This window comes from Phocoena sinus, chromosome 6 (assembly GCF_008692025.1).
Source record: "Phocoena sinus isolate mPhoSin1 chromosome 6, mPhoSin1.pri, whole genome shotgun sequence".
NCBI lineage: Eukaryota > Metazoa > Chordata > Mammalia > Artiodactyla > Phocoenidae > Phocoena > Phocoena sinus.
The window spans coordinates 38,218,995-38,236,213 of NC_045768.1; positions in this window are offsets into that span (position 1 = coordinate 38,218,995).

Here is a 17,219-nt window from a genome sequence, read left to right on the forward strand (position 1 = left end):
AAACAATGGTCTCTTGCCTCTCCAGCAGGTCCAGACATTTCCCCAGACTCTCTCCCAGCTAGCTGTGGTGCACTAGCCCCCTTCAAGCTGTCTTCATGCAGCCAACCCCAGTCCTCTCCCTGGGATCTGACCTCCAAAGCCCGAGTCTCAGCTTCTAGCCCCCACCTGCCCCAGCGGGTGAGCAGGCAAGCCTCTCAGGCTGGTGAGTGCTGGTTGGCACTGATCCTCTGTGTGGGAATCTCTCCGCTTTGCCCTCTGCACCCCTGTTGCTGCGCTCTCCTCCATGGCTCTGAAGCTTCCCCCCACCCACCCACCCCCCGTCCCCACCAGTGAAGGGGCTTCTAGTGTGTGGAAACCTTTCCTCCTTCACAGCTCCCTCCCAGAGGTGCAGGTCCCGTACCTATTGTTTTGTCTCTGTTTTTTCTTTTGCCCTACCCAGGTACATGGGGAGTTCTTTGCCTTTTGGGAGGTCTGAGGTCTTCTGCCAGCATTCAGTAGGTGTTCTGTAGGAGTTGTTCTACATGTAGATGTATTTTTGATATATTTGTGGGGAGGAAGGTGATCTCCATGTCTTACTCCTCTGCCATCTTGAAGGTCTCCCAATATGCTTCTTAAACTCACATAATGGGCATACAGAGATACTGAAGGTGGTGGCTGAGCCCGGGCAGGGCTGAGGCCGGGCAGAGCAGCACAGCGGGCAGCGTGCGAGTGGGCGCCTGTCAGGGCAGAGATGAGTGAGCCAGAGAAGTAACATTTTAAGATGATGTCTTATTGAAAAGACCTCCATTTTGCTCTCAGAATCCATCTAAAAATTGGCTGGGTTTAGAATTACAGGTTCTAAATCATTTTACTTTCAAAGTTTGAAGGACAGAATTGCTGCCTTCAGCTTGTATTTATTCTGATGAAAAATTTGATGCCAATCTATTTCACATTTCTAGAGGTCCCACATGCCAAGAATTTCTTTAATCTCTCGTCGGCAGACGTCTCCATGCTGGCTTCTGTCACTTTTAGGAGTTGCCATTATAGATTTAGAGAAAAGAGAGAAGACAAATGCATGTGCTCAGCCCACATTTTGAAAAATTAGCTCCTCCTGATTTTCCTTAATTAAGTCAGCTCCTTTGGTTTACATAGTGTATAACAGTGTATAAATGTCTACTTTCAACAATAGATTTTGTGACGCTGGAGGGAAAATTATGTGGCTTTGGATCAATCCAATTGGGTCAATTGTAAATTAGATTGTCCTGAGAGAAAAACTGAAGCAAAAAGGAACTTAGAAATGAGAGAAAAGTTAACCTTTGCATGAGGAAAGGCAGTAAGGAGATGTAAGTTGAACTGAAGCCACACCAAGCAGTAATCTGGTAGTGTTGCTGTATTGATCAATATTTACGTTAGTCCCTAGCTGAGCGATAATTGCATCAGTCCATGAGGGAAAGATACATAGAAATAAGGAAGAAGTGGAGTTTGACTGTAAGTTATTTCTTGTTTCATAAATTGCTTCACCCAGATAATTTGCTTGATTAGAGCTCCCACCAGATTGAATGCAAGTGAATTGTAGCAAAAGTGAACTGGGAAACAAAAGTCCTGAGTTTACAAAAAAGCACCTGTTCTGCAATAATTTGTGAACTCTCTCTCAGCCAGTCCAGACCTAGTGTCTCTGCATTTAAAAAAAATTTCCACGTTAAAATAAAAAGAGGGCATGGTATTCCCTGGTGTAACATTATGTCCTGAGTTCTAGAAACACTTCCCTTCTATTTTCCAGTAAAAGCCCATTTACATTAATTAATTAAAAGAGAGATATTTTCTTTTGGCAATGGTAACACCGGATTACCCCATATTTAGTGCCTTATTAATAAGAAATACTGGGCATGAGGTACACATTAGCAGAGCAACATTTCAGCACTAGGGCAAGGCTTCTGGCCTCACGCCTTTGAACTGCTGGCCTTCTAACTGTCTGTGTCCCCTTCTGAGACTCAGGGAGACTTCTGAGATTCTGGTGGATTCAGCAGCAAGGCAAAGACTTTCCTTCATAGTTAATCCATTAAAAAACTAACAAAAGGATCTGAGAAGAAGAAAACACAATGCCAGAAACTGTGTTGGGAGAGTTGGATGAGAAATGAACCATCAACCAGAAAAAATAAGTAAAGTTAGAATGGAAAAATGACACCTGAAAAAAGATTGTGTAGTGTATGAGAAAAACAAAATAATTACCAACTCCCACAGCCTCTAAAGTATAACAGCTATGCGAGTCACTGATAGGTTGGAGAAGATGGTCGAAGTCTCTTCTCAAAGAAATCAAAGAAGCGGCAGTGACCTTTCCACAAGAACTAGGCAGGCCAAAAGAAACACAAATATCTGGGCCACAGCCATAACTGTACTAGAATCTAGTTGGAAACAGTAACGTGTAGAACGGACACAACAGAAAAAGAGACTATTTATGAGCTCAGAGGCTGGGAACAGCAGTGTGCTGTTGGAGCTGGGGCCTCTTCACCCCCTGGCTCATCTCTATTGTTTATGGGAGAAGGAACACGTTTTTGTTTGTTTTGCTTGTTCTGACCAGGGTCATATTCGAAGCACAGACATACACATTCAAAAGGTATGATTGCTATGCCTCAAAAGAAACACCATGCCTGCCTTTTCCTCCCAATATTTTTGAGGAAAGAGCACTACAATACATTAAGCTTTATTGCCACGGTAAAAAGAAACATGAGACACCTGATACTTAAGTGTCACCCCATGCGATCAGTTTTACTTAGTAAAAAATAATTAAAATAGCTTAAATACTCCACATAAAACATGGCTTACTTACACAATAAGGAATTTACTTTGTCACTTAAAATTACCTTTAGGGAGAGCTCACAACATGATTCTTTTAAATGATATGTTAAAAAATACAGTATACTTAATTGTATATTAAGCATGATTTCAAATGTGAAAAACATATACAAAAATGTACCAAAATATTATTGTAAAAAGAGAGAGCTTTAAAAAAATTTTTTTCTCAAATTTTCTGTGGTAAGCTTCTAATACTTTTAAGGTTTGAAAAAAATAATTTCATCTATAACCCTAGGATTCTAACATAAATGAAACTGGTTTCATTTTGCCTATTTCTTTCATAAGAGTATGTAGTTTTATTCATCAGCTCTGCCTCATCAGATGTTCTTAGGCCTTAGAAAGCAGAGAATTCAGTAGATAAGAATCATTAATGCTAAGCGCCAGCTTTGAGCTCATAATGGTCTGGTTAGTTTTATTCCACGCCAAGGACACAGAATTCATCCTGAATTCTGACTAGATATTCCAAACAAAGCGAACAAGCAAAAATGTATGAGGGTCCAGATAAACCTCTTCCCGTTTTGTCAGCATCTTCATCCCTGTACATGGTGAAGAGTTTTATAAGCACAAAAACTTCAATGCTAGAATTGATACCATGCAGAATCACCTTGAGGAACTAATTGAAAGGTTTGCTTTGATCCTCCATATGAAATATAATATATTTAAAGGCACCAGGATGACATTTAGTACTGACATCGTGGGAGGGAAAATTTATCTAATGGGATCATGAATCCTCTGAAACTGTTAATTTACTTTTTTTTTTTTAAAAAACTTTGTACAAAGCAGAATAAGTAAAAAAAGAATACTAAAGAAATCTGAGGGGAATTTTTCTTTGAGTATTGCTTTGTCTTATAATCAACCAAAAGGTACCCATCCCTCCCCGTCTCCAGATGTTCCTCAAGGTGATTCTGCATAGTATCAGATGTATCATAGTATCATAGTGCAGACACTCTGCACCCAGTTACCACAGATGGAATTGTGCTGCTCAGGTTAGAGAGTCACAGGAGTGAGAAACACCTTAAAAATGGTCATCTGGGGCTTCCCTGCTGGCGCAGTGGTTGAGAGTCCACCTGCCGATGCAGGGGACACGGGTTCGTGCCCCGGTCCGGGAGGATCCCACATGCCGCGGAGCGGCTGGGCCCGTGAGCCATGGCCGCTGAGCCTGCGCGTCCGGAGCCTGTGCTCCGCAACGGGAGAGGCCACAGCAGTGAGAAGCCCGCGTACCGCAAAAAAAAAAAAAAAAAAACGGTCATCTGAAATTCTACTCTCTGATTCCCATCTAGGGAAATATGGAGCATCCTCTCTTGCTTCTATTAACCTCCCTCAATTTGGGAAGTCAATGTGGGTACCATCTTTATGTCACCTCTCTCCCAAACAATAATCCTAGATGTCATTAACCCAAGACTGTGGCTTTTTGACTGACATGAGAAACAATCAAAAGCCCCCAGACCTCTTTGTTTTTCTTCCTGAAACACAGTGCTATTCTCTTACTTGGACCACTGTGGAACAGAAAGATGTAAGATGGGGATGACAACAGGTACTTTACTGGATTGCTGTAAGATTTGGGGATGAAGTATTTCCAGGTTGTTTGAGGTCTTCTTACACTTTTAGATTTAAAAACAAGTGCTATGCTTCCATTCCTTGTTGTATGTGAAGGGCAAAGCCTTCTTTAAGATTCTTGGGAACTCCATGGAGTGCTACTATCCTATGTTACTTCTGTGCCTGTGGTACAGTTTCTGCTGAATCCCACTAATTTCTCATGTCCAATATCTGTCTTCTACACTGACTCCATTCTGACTTGTTGAAGAACTTGAGCCCTTCAGCTCATAGGTTGGGCAGGTGAGGGGCTTTACATATCTTCATGGCTTGGAAAAATCTCTGGCTCTGTATGTTCCTTATATTACCCTCTCACTCCATTTTTCTGACTCCCTCAAAATCCCTCCCTCATGTTTTATAGATCAAGAAACCTGAAGACCAAAATACTTCTGACCTACCCAAATACACAAGTAGTTGGTAGCAACTTGAATGAGAGACTAGGGCTCTTAGCCCACCCTATTTGGATCTGCTGATCAAAGACTAAGACACAGAGGGTATTTTGAACCAAGACCCATGAGTTTTGTGGTTTCTTTTCCGTTAATAAGATTATCACGTACCAAAGCCTATCCTGTTACCTAACCCACCTGCCGTTTAAAAATAAATTAGGTTGTTAAAATTTGGTAAAGTCTATGAAAATCTCCCATTTTTCCAGGACCATGTTGTTTTTGCACATGAATTCATTATATAGGAAAGCTTTACAATTTGATGTCTGCAAGATTCCAGTCAACTTTGTTTGTATGTGGGAAGGGAAAAATGATGAGGGAAATACTGAAATTAAAAAAAAACAAAACAGCTTAGCTTATGTAGAGGACAAGGTAGCTTGTGTAAGACAGTTTAATGTGAGAGCAGGTCAGCTGGTTTGTGAATTCAGCAGGTCAAAGACTTTAAGAAGAAGTCTGTCTAAGGTGTTGGTTATAACATCTTCCTTCACTGTGAGCAAGCATTCACAGGTTGGAAAACCTGCCTGGAATTTCTCCATCTTGGATAGGGAGCATGCATGCACACTCACAGCCACTTCTTGTGCATTAGAAAGTCCCTGGGGCCAACTCTCCTTCTTATTTCTCTGGTTGTTTCCTGCCAAACGGTGTTCCCAAGTCTGCTTGCCTAGCCGCACAGCCCAATCGGTTTATGTTCCATTCCTTGACTACTGTAAATAGAGGCTCATGGGATCCAATTATTCCTGTTTCTTCCTCCCTGATAAGAGTTATTAGACCTGTGAGCTGTGGGCAGCCTCTACAGGATTCTTGGGGGATATCTGAATTCAAAGACTAGAATTCAGCTTCCTATCCAGGGATAAGGTAAAAGGACATTACCAGAAGAGAAAGGCTTGAACTGCCTATTAAAGTGTCAGAACCCCTAGTATTGGTGAAGTAAGATATTACACTCCAGATTTTTGCCCTAGCAATATCCACTTAGACCAATCATTTTACCTTCCTCATTTACTCTTAGGGCTAATCCCTTTTTAAATAGTTTAGATTATTTTTTTTAAAACTTTGAGACTAGGATGTTACATTCTTTGTCCTTTTTGATACGTATGAAAAAAATGGACATATCACTGAATTGTAGCTTATTAGTCCCTGCATGAAAGAACAGTTGGTGTTTGTCCAGTTAAAACATATTATGTAATCTCTGAAGCTCCTTCTCTACCTAAGAATGACTTGGAGCTAACTAACTGGGCATTCTTAAGTTATTAGGCTACACTCTTTCTAGGATTTAGACTTGTGGATGTAAGGCAGTGGCCGCACTTAGAGCAAGCATCATACCAAAGCATGAATTCCTCTGTGTAAAGTAGGATCTGAGATATTGATTCACTTTATTATTTTTAGTTAAGTTGTCTTCAATTTAAGTTGACCAGCTGGTTATGTGAGCTTTGCGCAGTAACCTGGAACTTGAATTAGCTCCTGGGGGTTGCAAGTGGGAATTTAATGATAGCCAGTAAAACAATGACAACATGGTCCAATCAAGTACTTCTTGAGGCTTCTGCATATGACTGTAACGTTTTTTCAGTAAGAAAGACCCTGTCAGCTAGCCACCTAATTAAGCAAAATGACTTTGATAAATTCAATCCTCTTAATGATGACCAGATGCCCACCAAAGCCACTTGAGGTTTTATGAGTAATGATTATTAAAAACTGTTATTATCTATTTCACACTGGACTTTTCTATTCCCTCAGATAACTTGGATTACATTTTAAAATAAAAGGAGCAAGTAGAAAAATGATTTTTAAAAATACGGGTTTGTATGATGTAGGAGATAAAAATCCCCAAACCAAAAACCTGATGAGCACTGTACGGGATGTGGCTGCTTAGATGCAACACAAGGTAACATCTCAAACCGTTCATATTCAAAGCTAGTCTCCATGTAATGAGGTACTATTTCAAAGCATGAGTTGGTACAGCTCCTCTAATGGACTTGCCACTTAATCAGTGCCCCAGTTTCCTAGTGGATACAATGGAGTAATAATTCCTACATTATTTGTGGACATTTTGCAGAAGGGAAAACATTTTGAGTTCTGTAGCACATTAGGCTTTCATGGAAATAACGCAGGAGTGTAAAGAGATTTTTCAGTGGGTCATGGGTTCCTGTCCCAAGAATGCCTAACGCGCTGAATGGATCATTTTGCATTATACTTAGCCCAAATGCCCATCCAGAAACCTGGTACGATCTCTTTGCTGAACAAACTTAAAGAATGGTATAAACATTCAAGTGAACCGGCCATGTACTTTTAATTTTTACCTGGGGTTGGGATAAGAATGGATGAAGAAAACTATCAACTACTGTGGCATGTCATAGCACGGAAAGCTCCATATTCAAAGGTTCACTGTAGTGGGGGACACGCTGTGTCTCCTCCCCAGGTGGTCATCCCCTTTTTTCAGAGCCAGTTCAGCATAAGTGTGGTGTCTGCCATGTGTTTCCTTTTTCTGTCTCTCTTTCTCTGAAATAGAGCTGGATGTCCTTATCCTGAGGGACTATTTTCTTACTTCCCAGATTTCCAGAGTGTTCTAGTGCCCTAACATGCTCCCATTTGGCTAGGAGGAGAAGAGACAAATCATGTCGGGCTTTCTGAGAAAAGCCATATTACCCTTGGCCAGCCTGGATGAAGCCGGGTTCTCCGTAAAGCATGATATGCAGAAGTATATAATAGACACTGTTGTGCATCTTTCTTCTCAGCTCTGCATACCCAGCTCCCCTCTTCTCCAATCTTTGCTGCATAGGGCTTTCCCCCCTATGCAGAGAGATCAAAGGGTCTGGGAGTTTGTGAACTCCCCTCCCCCATAGCCAATGGCTGTGTAGGGTGGGGTGGCACAAAAGCCCAGCTCCCTTGATTTGAGGCTAAACTGTGTGTGCGGTGTATGCTCCTGAGCTCCCATGGGATTTCTCCTGAAATCACGCCTTTGCTTGGCTTCCTCCCCGTCCTTAGTCAGCTTCCCACGGTTTCTCAGTTTGGTTTCTCTGGGAGCACTTCCATAACAAATAACTTGCATGTGAATCCTTGTCTCAGGGTCTGCTTCTGGGAGAACCTTACTGAAGAGGCCAGGGGAAGGGGGATTAGAGAAGCGGGGATGGGGGCAGGAATGTCCTCTCTTCAATTCTACTAAGTGAACATGGTAGCAGTGGGGGAAGGTGATCATCAAAGCTTAGAATTCTTGTTCTTACCAGATAAGAATATATGGATAGTGCCCTTCAATAATTCTTCATACTTTTATTCATTATTTAAATATCTAAGAGCTGGATGCTGTAGATGATAAAATGCAGGGTAGACACTTGAAGGGATTGGCTTAAGGACATAAAATTCCGTGGCAAAGCTAGTACTAGAACAAGTCTCCTGAATTCTGGGCCCATGGTTTCCACCCAGCCTGGAGTCAGACAGAACAGTTTAAATCTCAACTCAGCCACTTACTAGTTTTGTAACTAGTGGAACGCTTGTTTAATGTTTAACAACCAGCGTTTAGGGGAGGGGGTACCCTGATTTCTAGTGTTTGCTAAATTCCATGGTGTAAATACTTTCACGGTGGCCAGTTTTAAGCTACTATGTGATGACACTGCATACAAAGTTGGGAGAGACGTGTACAATTGGTTCTCAGAGGCTGGTGTGCATCAGCTCCAACACATCTCTGTCTGCAGCCTTTCTAAACTTCTTTTTATCTATGCCCTCATCTATTACATGGATATACTTATACCTAGTCCATCATGTCTTATGAGGATTAATGTTATGACACATAATTGCCTAAAACTACTTATAATTATCATTATCAGTATCAAGGAAAGCTAAAACTAAAAATGATATAAAATAGGATAAATTTACAGTTTATCATTGATATTTGTATTTGTTATTTTTTTAATCCATTTTCTTTTTTTCTTAATATCCAGGGCTATATCTTAGTTTTGCATCTCAGTATTTTTTTTTTTTTTTTTTGGCCATGCCACATGGCTTGCAGGATCCCGGGCCTTTGGCAGTGAAAGTGTGGAGTCCTAACCACTGGACTGCCAGGGAATTCCCTGTTAGATTGTGAAGTACAAATTACAGCCAATGCTACTTGCTGAAACAGTTGAGGAAAAAAATGTTGTGGGGGAGGGAAAAAAGTGACATAAATGATGCTAAAAAACAACAGCAATACCTTCCATTGTTTTCCAGTCTCTCAGTCAGCTGAGAGACTAGCGTGTATCACCTAAACTGGCCATCTGTTTCAGGAGTCACACCTAGCTTGAGTCTACTTGTCTTTGGAATACACGACTAACAATGGTCAATGTCACTTTGTAAACTGTTCATTAACAATTTACATATAAAGCATATAACAGTAGACATATAACGCAGTATTCTTGTTTCTGAGATCAAATGGTAGCAAATATCAGCTTGTCACTATTAGTGGGATTTCCACTGGAGCCAAATCACTTCGTATTACAGCAACTGGGAACAATTACCTCAAAATATCAAGAAAGATATGGGATTCTTTTTTATCACTGTCATGAGATGGAAATACCAAGAAGCATCAAGTAACTGTAGGGCATGTTGCAAAACTTGTTATTGTGTTAATAGAAGCCATTATGTGAACATAATATCAGTGATTAGAAAACTGTTAACATTCATAAGGTGCCTGAGAGTTCCCCTTAGGGATTTGCTTGTATTTTGTAAGCATATTTTCCAGAGAAGCAAATAAGACACTAGGTCTTTAACAGTTGGGCACACCTGATAGGAATCCTATTCATCTCCCCTTCCTCAGAAGCTGGATCAGAGGAGCTGTTCTTTCTCTAGCACTGTGGAATTTGGCTTTATCCATAACCTAGGAACCTTCCTCCATCTTTTTTGCATATAAACTTTGATTAGAGTTTGCCCGCAAGGCTGGGAGTAAAAAGAAGGGAGTCTAGCAGAGCTACGATGGACGATGATGCAAATAATGTGAGAGTGATGTTGGCCCAAGAAGGAATCTTGTTCATCAAAATACTTTCTGATAGGAAAGAAATGTCTATCCAATTGCCTGAATTGTGTTCACTGGCATTTAAGGTGCAATATTTGTTTCATGACCACAATCCTGCTTGCAACTTGTTATCCATACTTTGGACATGATTTCAACATGAGTTCAGAGAAAAAAAGGCAGCCGAGGCAAAAAGAAGATATGAGGTAATGTGATGATTTGAAGGGAGAGTTTCTATGAAGTAGAGTGTAGTCGGCCTCTCCCTTTGGGAAGAAAAATCTTACAGAAATCCTACTCAGTAATAGAATTGGGTAGTAAGGAAAAGTGGCCTTTTCTTAAAAAAATAAAAATTATATATTTTAAGGTATACATGATGTTTTGATATACATATACATAGCAAAATGACCGCTACAATCACGCTAATTAACATATCCATCTCGCACAGTTACCATTTTTTTGTGTGTGTGGTGAGAGCACCTGAGATCTAGCTTCTCAGCAAATTTCCACTATTCAATATAATATTATTAGCAATAGTCATCATGCCATACACTAGATCTCTAGACTTATTCATTCTACATGACTGAAACTTTGTGCCCTTTGACCAGCGTCTCCCCATTTTCCTCAACCCCGTAGACCCTGCTAACCACTATTATACTCTCTGGTTCTATGAGTTTAGATTCTAAATATAAGTGACATCATGCAGTCTTTTTCTTTTTGTGTCTGGTTTATTTCACTTAGCATGATGTCCTCTAGGTTCAAACATACTGCCATATCTCCTTCGTTATTAAGGCTGAATAACATTTCATTGTGTGTACATGTGCTTGTGTGTGTGTGCGTGTGTGTGGACGCACATATCTCAATTTCTTTATCTATTCATCCATCAATGGACACAAAAGAAACCCTTGCATGCTGTTAGTGGGAAGGTAAACAGGTAGAGCCTTACGGAAAATCGTATGAGATTCCTCAAAAAATAAACAATAAAACTACTACATGATCCAGCAATCTCACATCTGGGTATATATCCAAAGTAAATGAAATAAGTACCTCAAGGAGATATATGAGCTACAATGTTCACTGCAGCATTATTCACAACAGCTAGTGGAAAAGTGGCCTTTTGACTGGTCTCTTCAAAATGCTTCTCAAATGAAAACAGCTATTTTTACCAAATTTTCATAAGAATTGGGGGGAAGTGTTATTACATGAGAGAAAAAGAAAGGAAGAAAAGAAAAAGAAAGGCGCCAGGTGCTGGTGCCTCAGCCTGCATTTCCATCCAGTGGGATCCACATATTCACAGAGGGATGCTTGCTGTCAGTTTCCTCGGGCATAGATGCTAAAACCAAAACCAAAACCAAAAATCCCTACTCGCTCTCTTTTTTTACCCTCTTGTCCTCTCCCTCTGGGGGCTGAAACCCTTCTTCTGCTTCCCACATGTGCAGCGGGTCATTCCGGCCAGCTCGGGCATTCTCTAGTGAGCAGAGCAGCGGGCCTGGCTCTGTCATGCCCCATCTCTCCTGGCCTCTTAGAGGCCTCCGGAGAAACCGCCCAGCTGGCCAGGACAGTGCAGGCTGCTGTCTGCCTCTCAGTGGTGTGTCTCCTCACAGACTGACCAGAGGCTGTCATCTGTGAAGAGAGGGAGCAAGGCCAACAACTTCAGCTCAGAGTCGACTCGTCTCTGCCCAGCAAGGTCGAGAAATCAAGAAGTTTTTTCCCTCAGTAGCTCTAATTTTTGGTAGAGGCATATCCCTTGTGTTTTCAGGTCAGGAAACTCAGAGCTGATCTCTGTAAGCTACTCTATGCATACCCTGAATCGTGTAACCAACATGTAGTGAGCACAGAGCACCTCCAGGCACTGTGCTAGGAACGGGGGTACAACTTTTGGAAAATCCAGCCCTGGCTCTCAAGTTGCAGCTCACAGACCAATGTGGAAACAAATCTATTGCAGATGGCTTGGTAGCATGAGTGCACAGTGTATAAAAAGAGCATGGAAGGGCATTTAGGAAGCCCTTTGAATGCTGCTGGTAAAGGACGACAGGGGGTGAGCCTGGTCATGTGTGGGGTGAGCCCCTGGGCAGCATGTTCCCTGCAAACAAAGCTCTCTTCTTCACCCAACCTGCCCTGAGTACGAGGGCTGCTCTTGACACCGGACATGCAGACCATGTGCAGGATGCCTGCAAGAGGTCACAGAACAAGTGCGTCCCATAGCCTGTCCCCATGGCGCGTGTTCCCGGGTCATCACTACTCTCTCTATGCCTGTCTTCTCTGATCAGCACTGCATCCTGTTCTTCCCTGTGCTGATTTCAATCTCAGTCAGGTACTCTCCACGGGAGGCCCCCCACAAATCTAGGCTACTGTAATATTCTCTAGCTAGCAACCTCAGCAGTACAAGAGCCAGTGTTTGCCAAAGTCCCAGCAAAAGTCCCCAACTCTGATTAGACCCAGGGGTCATATAGCCATTCTTGAAACAAGCTTTGAGGCAAGGGGATTCACTGATTGGTCAGGTCTGGGTCACTCCTACCTCAGTACAGAGGCTGAGATGATTCCCTGAAAGGGAATCGGGCTTCTGTTAACAAAATGAAGAGAAATAGATTGCGGGCCAGCAAAAATCAAAACTGTACATTACTTGTATTCAGCAATGGACTTCTGTTTCTCTACCCATTAGATTAGAGAAACGCTCTTTAGGACAGTCTAGTCAGGGGAAAAGGCAGGGGCTGGAAAGAGAGGGCAAAAGGAGGAAAGGGAATCATCACATTGATAAAAAGCAGTCAAGATAGCAGCAACCTTGTAACATCTGAGATGTCTCAGACTTGTTTAAAACTTTCTTATTAATCTGCCCCACAAGCCAAGATGCATTTATCTGGAGCACCTAATACATGCTGGGCACAGTTCTAAATACTGTGGAGGAGGTAAGCTGCATGCTCTCATGGAGTTTACATTCTAATGGGGAGATAGATAATTAGATGATAGAGACAGGGGTAGAGGAGGATATGATGCTAGACATGTAAAGAGGGAAGGGAAGACAAAACAAAGTAGAGGCACTAGGTCTTGACTTTTGGGAATTTATACTTATAGGGAGAAACTACACATACCTAGTGAAACAGCTGGAGACAATAGCCCAACACTATATAAAAGTATATGAAAGTACACTAGATATGATATAACTAGAGGCTAGAAATTTTTATAATAGGAGAAGCAGATAGGTTGAGGTTATTTGAGAAAGGTTTGGTGGTATCGTTCTCCAGCCTTGCAGCTTTGTTTGGTGAAGTTGAAAAACGTCCAAGTATTCTAAGAGGAAGGGAACAAACAATGGCCAGTGTTTCCCAAACTTTCCTGAAAATAAGACTTATCTCAAGTGTTTTAAAAATCAGATTCCTGAGGCCCTATCCAGACCTTCTGATTCATATCTTCCCCAGGATAGGCTGGGCAATCTGTATTTTAACCAATACCTTTGTTGCGTCTTATCATCAGGAAAGTGTGGGAACCCATACCTAGAGGGCTGGCAGGTGCAAAGCAAGGTGGAACCCAGTGTGTGGGATGTCCTAAGGCCCTCACTCATCCTCAGCACTACTTCATTTGTCTGTTTCTGGCAAGGACTGCGGAACTATTGCAAAAGACCATATTTCTTTGCTTTATAGAATGTGAGGATGCAAGAGAATAAGAGACGGCTATTGGATGTAATAGAAGGTGCAGAGAATAAATCCCAAATGCTAGCAGATCATGTGAAAGTAGACAGATTTTCTCTGACAAACAGAGAGGGGGCTGCAAAGATTGCAGACCAGAATATCCTGCGTGTGTGCTTCTAATTCAATTAAGTCCCCCTGTTTTCCATCTAGCCTGCTTCCCAAGTGCTCCACCAGCATATGTTGCTGCACTAACAATGCCTTGTGGACACACAGCCCTCACCGCAGTGGGAGAGGACAGCTGCTTAATAGTCACTGTGCACAGCAGGGCAGAAGGTGAAGAACAAGCCCCGGGGTACAGCTTGGGAGGCCCTAGGTAGACCGCAGGGAAGATTCCTGACAAGACAGAAACCAGAACGGAAATTCTACTAAGGCTATTATTGTACTCCACATCCATAATCTGTCAGGAAGTGTCTTGGGTGTTTGCAGCTATATAAATAGCTAAGACCTTAGGGCTTTCTAACTAAGCTTGTGGGAATTAATAGCATCACTACTGGCTGCTGCAGGTGGAGTCTTACTTTAAAGTCTTTTTCCTGATCTCTAGGTAGTTCATGAGTTTCAAGGCAGCCAAGACCACACTGCTAATGAAGAAGCCATAACCAGTGGGGTGAGCATTACCATCGTTCACAGAAAGTTTCTGGTTCTAACTGGACACACAGCAGGACTGCAATTCTCTACTCCCTGAAAGTTGAGTGGGGTTATATGATTTACTTTGACCGGTGAGGTATAATGTTCTACTCTAGACAGATGCTTTATAAGCTGGTGTATGATGGGCTACTGTCTTTTTCCCTCTACCACAGTGAAAGGTAAGTGGTGGCAGATGGTGGCTGATCTTTCGGCTTGATCCTAGAGCCAGGCTGCTGCACAACAGTGCCCTCAGCTGACCCATGATAGACCTGTAGGTGAGGGAGAAATTACCTTGTGTTGTTTTTTTTTTTTTTTTTGCGGTACGTGGGCCTCTCACCGTTGTGGCCTCTCCCGTTGTGAAGCACAGGCTCCGGACGCGCAGGCTCAGCGGCCATGGCTCACGGGCCCAGCCGCTCCGCGGCATGTGGGATCCTCCCGGACCGGGGCACGAACCCGTGTCCCCTGCATCGGCAGGCGGACTCTCAACCACTGTGCCACCAGGGAAGCCCCTACCTTGTGGTTTTAAGCCACCGAGGTTTGGGCGTTGTTACTGCAGCACAACCTAGTCTACGGTTAACCAGTGCTTTTCAGCAACCATACGATCAGGAATCACAGGTTGCCTTGTCAGACAGATAGGAAGAAATCTGTAATTAACAAATCCATAGGACTGAAAATCCCACATTATGTTTGACTAAAAGCAAGATCAACCTTTCTTTACTCTTTGAAAATAAAATGCAGGGGGCTTCCGGGAAGATGGCGGAAGAGTAAGACACGGAGATCACCTTCCTCCCCACAGATACACCAGAGATACATCTACACGTGGAACAACTCCTACAGAACACCTACTGAATGCTGGCAGAAGATCTCAGACCTCCCAAAAGGCAAGAAACCCCCCACGTACCTGGTGCGCGAGGAGAGGGGATTAAGAACGCTGCTTAAAGGAGCTCCAGAGACGGGCGCGAGCCGCGGCTAAAAGCGCGGACCCCAGAGACAGGCATGAGACGCTAAGGCTGCTGCTGCCGCCACCAAGAAACCTGTGTGCGAGCACAGGTCACTCTCCACACTCCCCTTCCGGGGAGCCTGTGCAGCCCGCCACTGCCAGGGTCCCGGCATCCAGGGACAACTCTCCCGGGAGAACACACGTCGTGCCTCAGGCTGGTGCAACGTCACACCGGCCTCTGCCGCAGCAGGTTCGCCCCGCACTCCGTGCCCCTCCCTCCCCCCACCTACCCCCGCCTGAGTGAACCACAGCCCCCGAATCAGCGGCTTCTTTAACCCCGTCCTGTCTGAGTGAAGAACAGACGCCCTCCGGCGACCTACATGCAGGCGGGGACAGATCCAAAGCTCAGCCCCTGGGAGCTGTGAGAACAAAGAAGAAAAAGGGAAATCTCTCCCAGCAGCCTCAGAAGCATTGGATTAAAGCTCCACAATCAATTTGATGTACCCTGCATCTGTGGAATACCTGAATAGACAACGAATCATCCCAAATTAAGGAGGTGGACTTTGAGAGCAAGATTTATGATATTTTCCCCTTTTCCTTTTTTTGTGAGGGTGTATGTGTATGCTTCTGTGTGAGATTTTGTCTGTATAGCTCTGCTTCCACCATTTGTCCGAGGGTTCTATCCGTCTGTTTTTTTTTGTTTTTAAATTTTTTTCTTAATAATTACTTTTTATTTTAATTATTTTATTTTACTTTATCTTCGTTCTTTCTTTCCTTCCCTCCCTCCTTTAGACAACAAATCATCACAAATTGAAAAGGTGGACTTTGAGAGCAAGATTTATGATTTTTTTCCCCTTTTCCTCTTTTTGTGAGTGTGTATGTTTCTATGTGAGATTTTGTCTGTATAGCTTTGCTTCCACCATTTGTCCTAGGCCTCTATCCGTCTGTTTTTTTTTTTGTTTGTTTTTGTTTTCTCTTAATAATTATTTTTTTTAATAACTTTATTATATTTTATCTTACTTTATTTTACTTTATCTTCTTTCTTTTTTTCCTTCCTTCCCTCCTCCCTCCCTCCCTCCCTCTCGCATTCCTTTCTTTCTTTCTTTCTTTCCTCTACTAATACTTTCTTTCTACTTTTTCTCCCTTTTATTCTGAGCCGAGTGGATGAAAGGTTCTTGGTGCTGCAGCCAGCAGTCAGTGCTGTGCCTCTGAGTTGGGAGAGCCAACTTCAGGATATTGGTCCACAAGAGGCCTCCCAGCTCCACATAATATCAAACGGCAAAAATCTCCCAGAGATCTCCATCTCAACACCAGCACCCAGCTTCACTCAACGACCAGCAAGCTACAGTGCTGAACATCCTATGCCAAACAACTAGCAAGACAGGAACACAACCCCACCCATTAGCAGAGAGGCTGCCTAAAATCATAAGTCCACAGACACCCCAAAACACACCACCAGACGTGGGCCTGCCCACCAGAAAGACAAGATCCAGCCTCATCCACCAGAACACAGGCACTAGTCCCCTCCACCAGGAAGCCTACACAACCATCCTTAGCCACTGGGGACAGACACCAAAAACAACGGGAACTATGAACCTGCAGCCTGCAAAAAGGAGACCCCAAACACAGTAAGATAAGCAAAATGAGAAGACAGAAAAACACACAGCAGATGAAGGAGCAAGATAAAAACCCACCAGACCTAACAAATGAAGAGGAAATAGGCAGTCTACCTGAAAAAGAATTCAGAATAATGAGAGTAAAGATGATCCAAAATCTTGGATCAAGAACAGAGGAAATGCAAGAAACATTTAACAAGGACCTAGAAGAACTAAAGATGAAACAAGCAACGATGAACGACACAATAAATGAAATTAAAAATACTCTAGAAGGGATCAATAGCAGAATAACTGAGGCAGAAGAACGGATAAGTGACCTGGAAGATAAAATAGTGGAAATAACTACTGCAGAGCAGAATAAAGAAAAAAGAAAGAAAAGAACTGAGGACAATCTCAGAGACCTCTGGGACAACATTAAACGCACCAACATTCGAATTATAGGGGTTCCAGAAGAAGAAGAGAAAAAGAAAGGGACTGAGAAAATATTTGAAGAGATTATAGTTGAAAACTTCCCTAAAA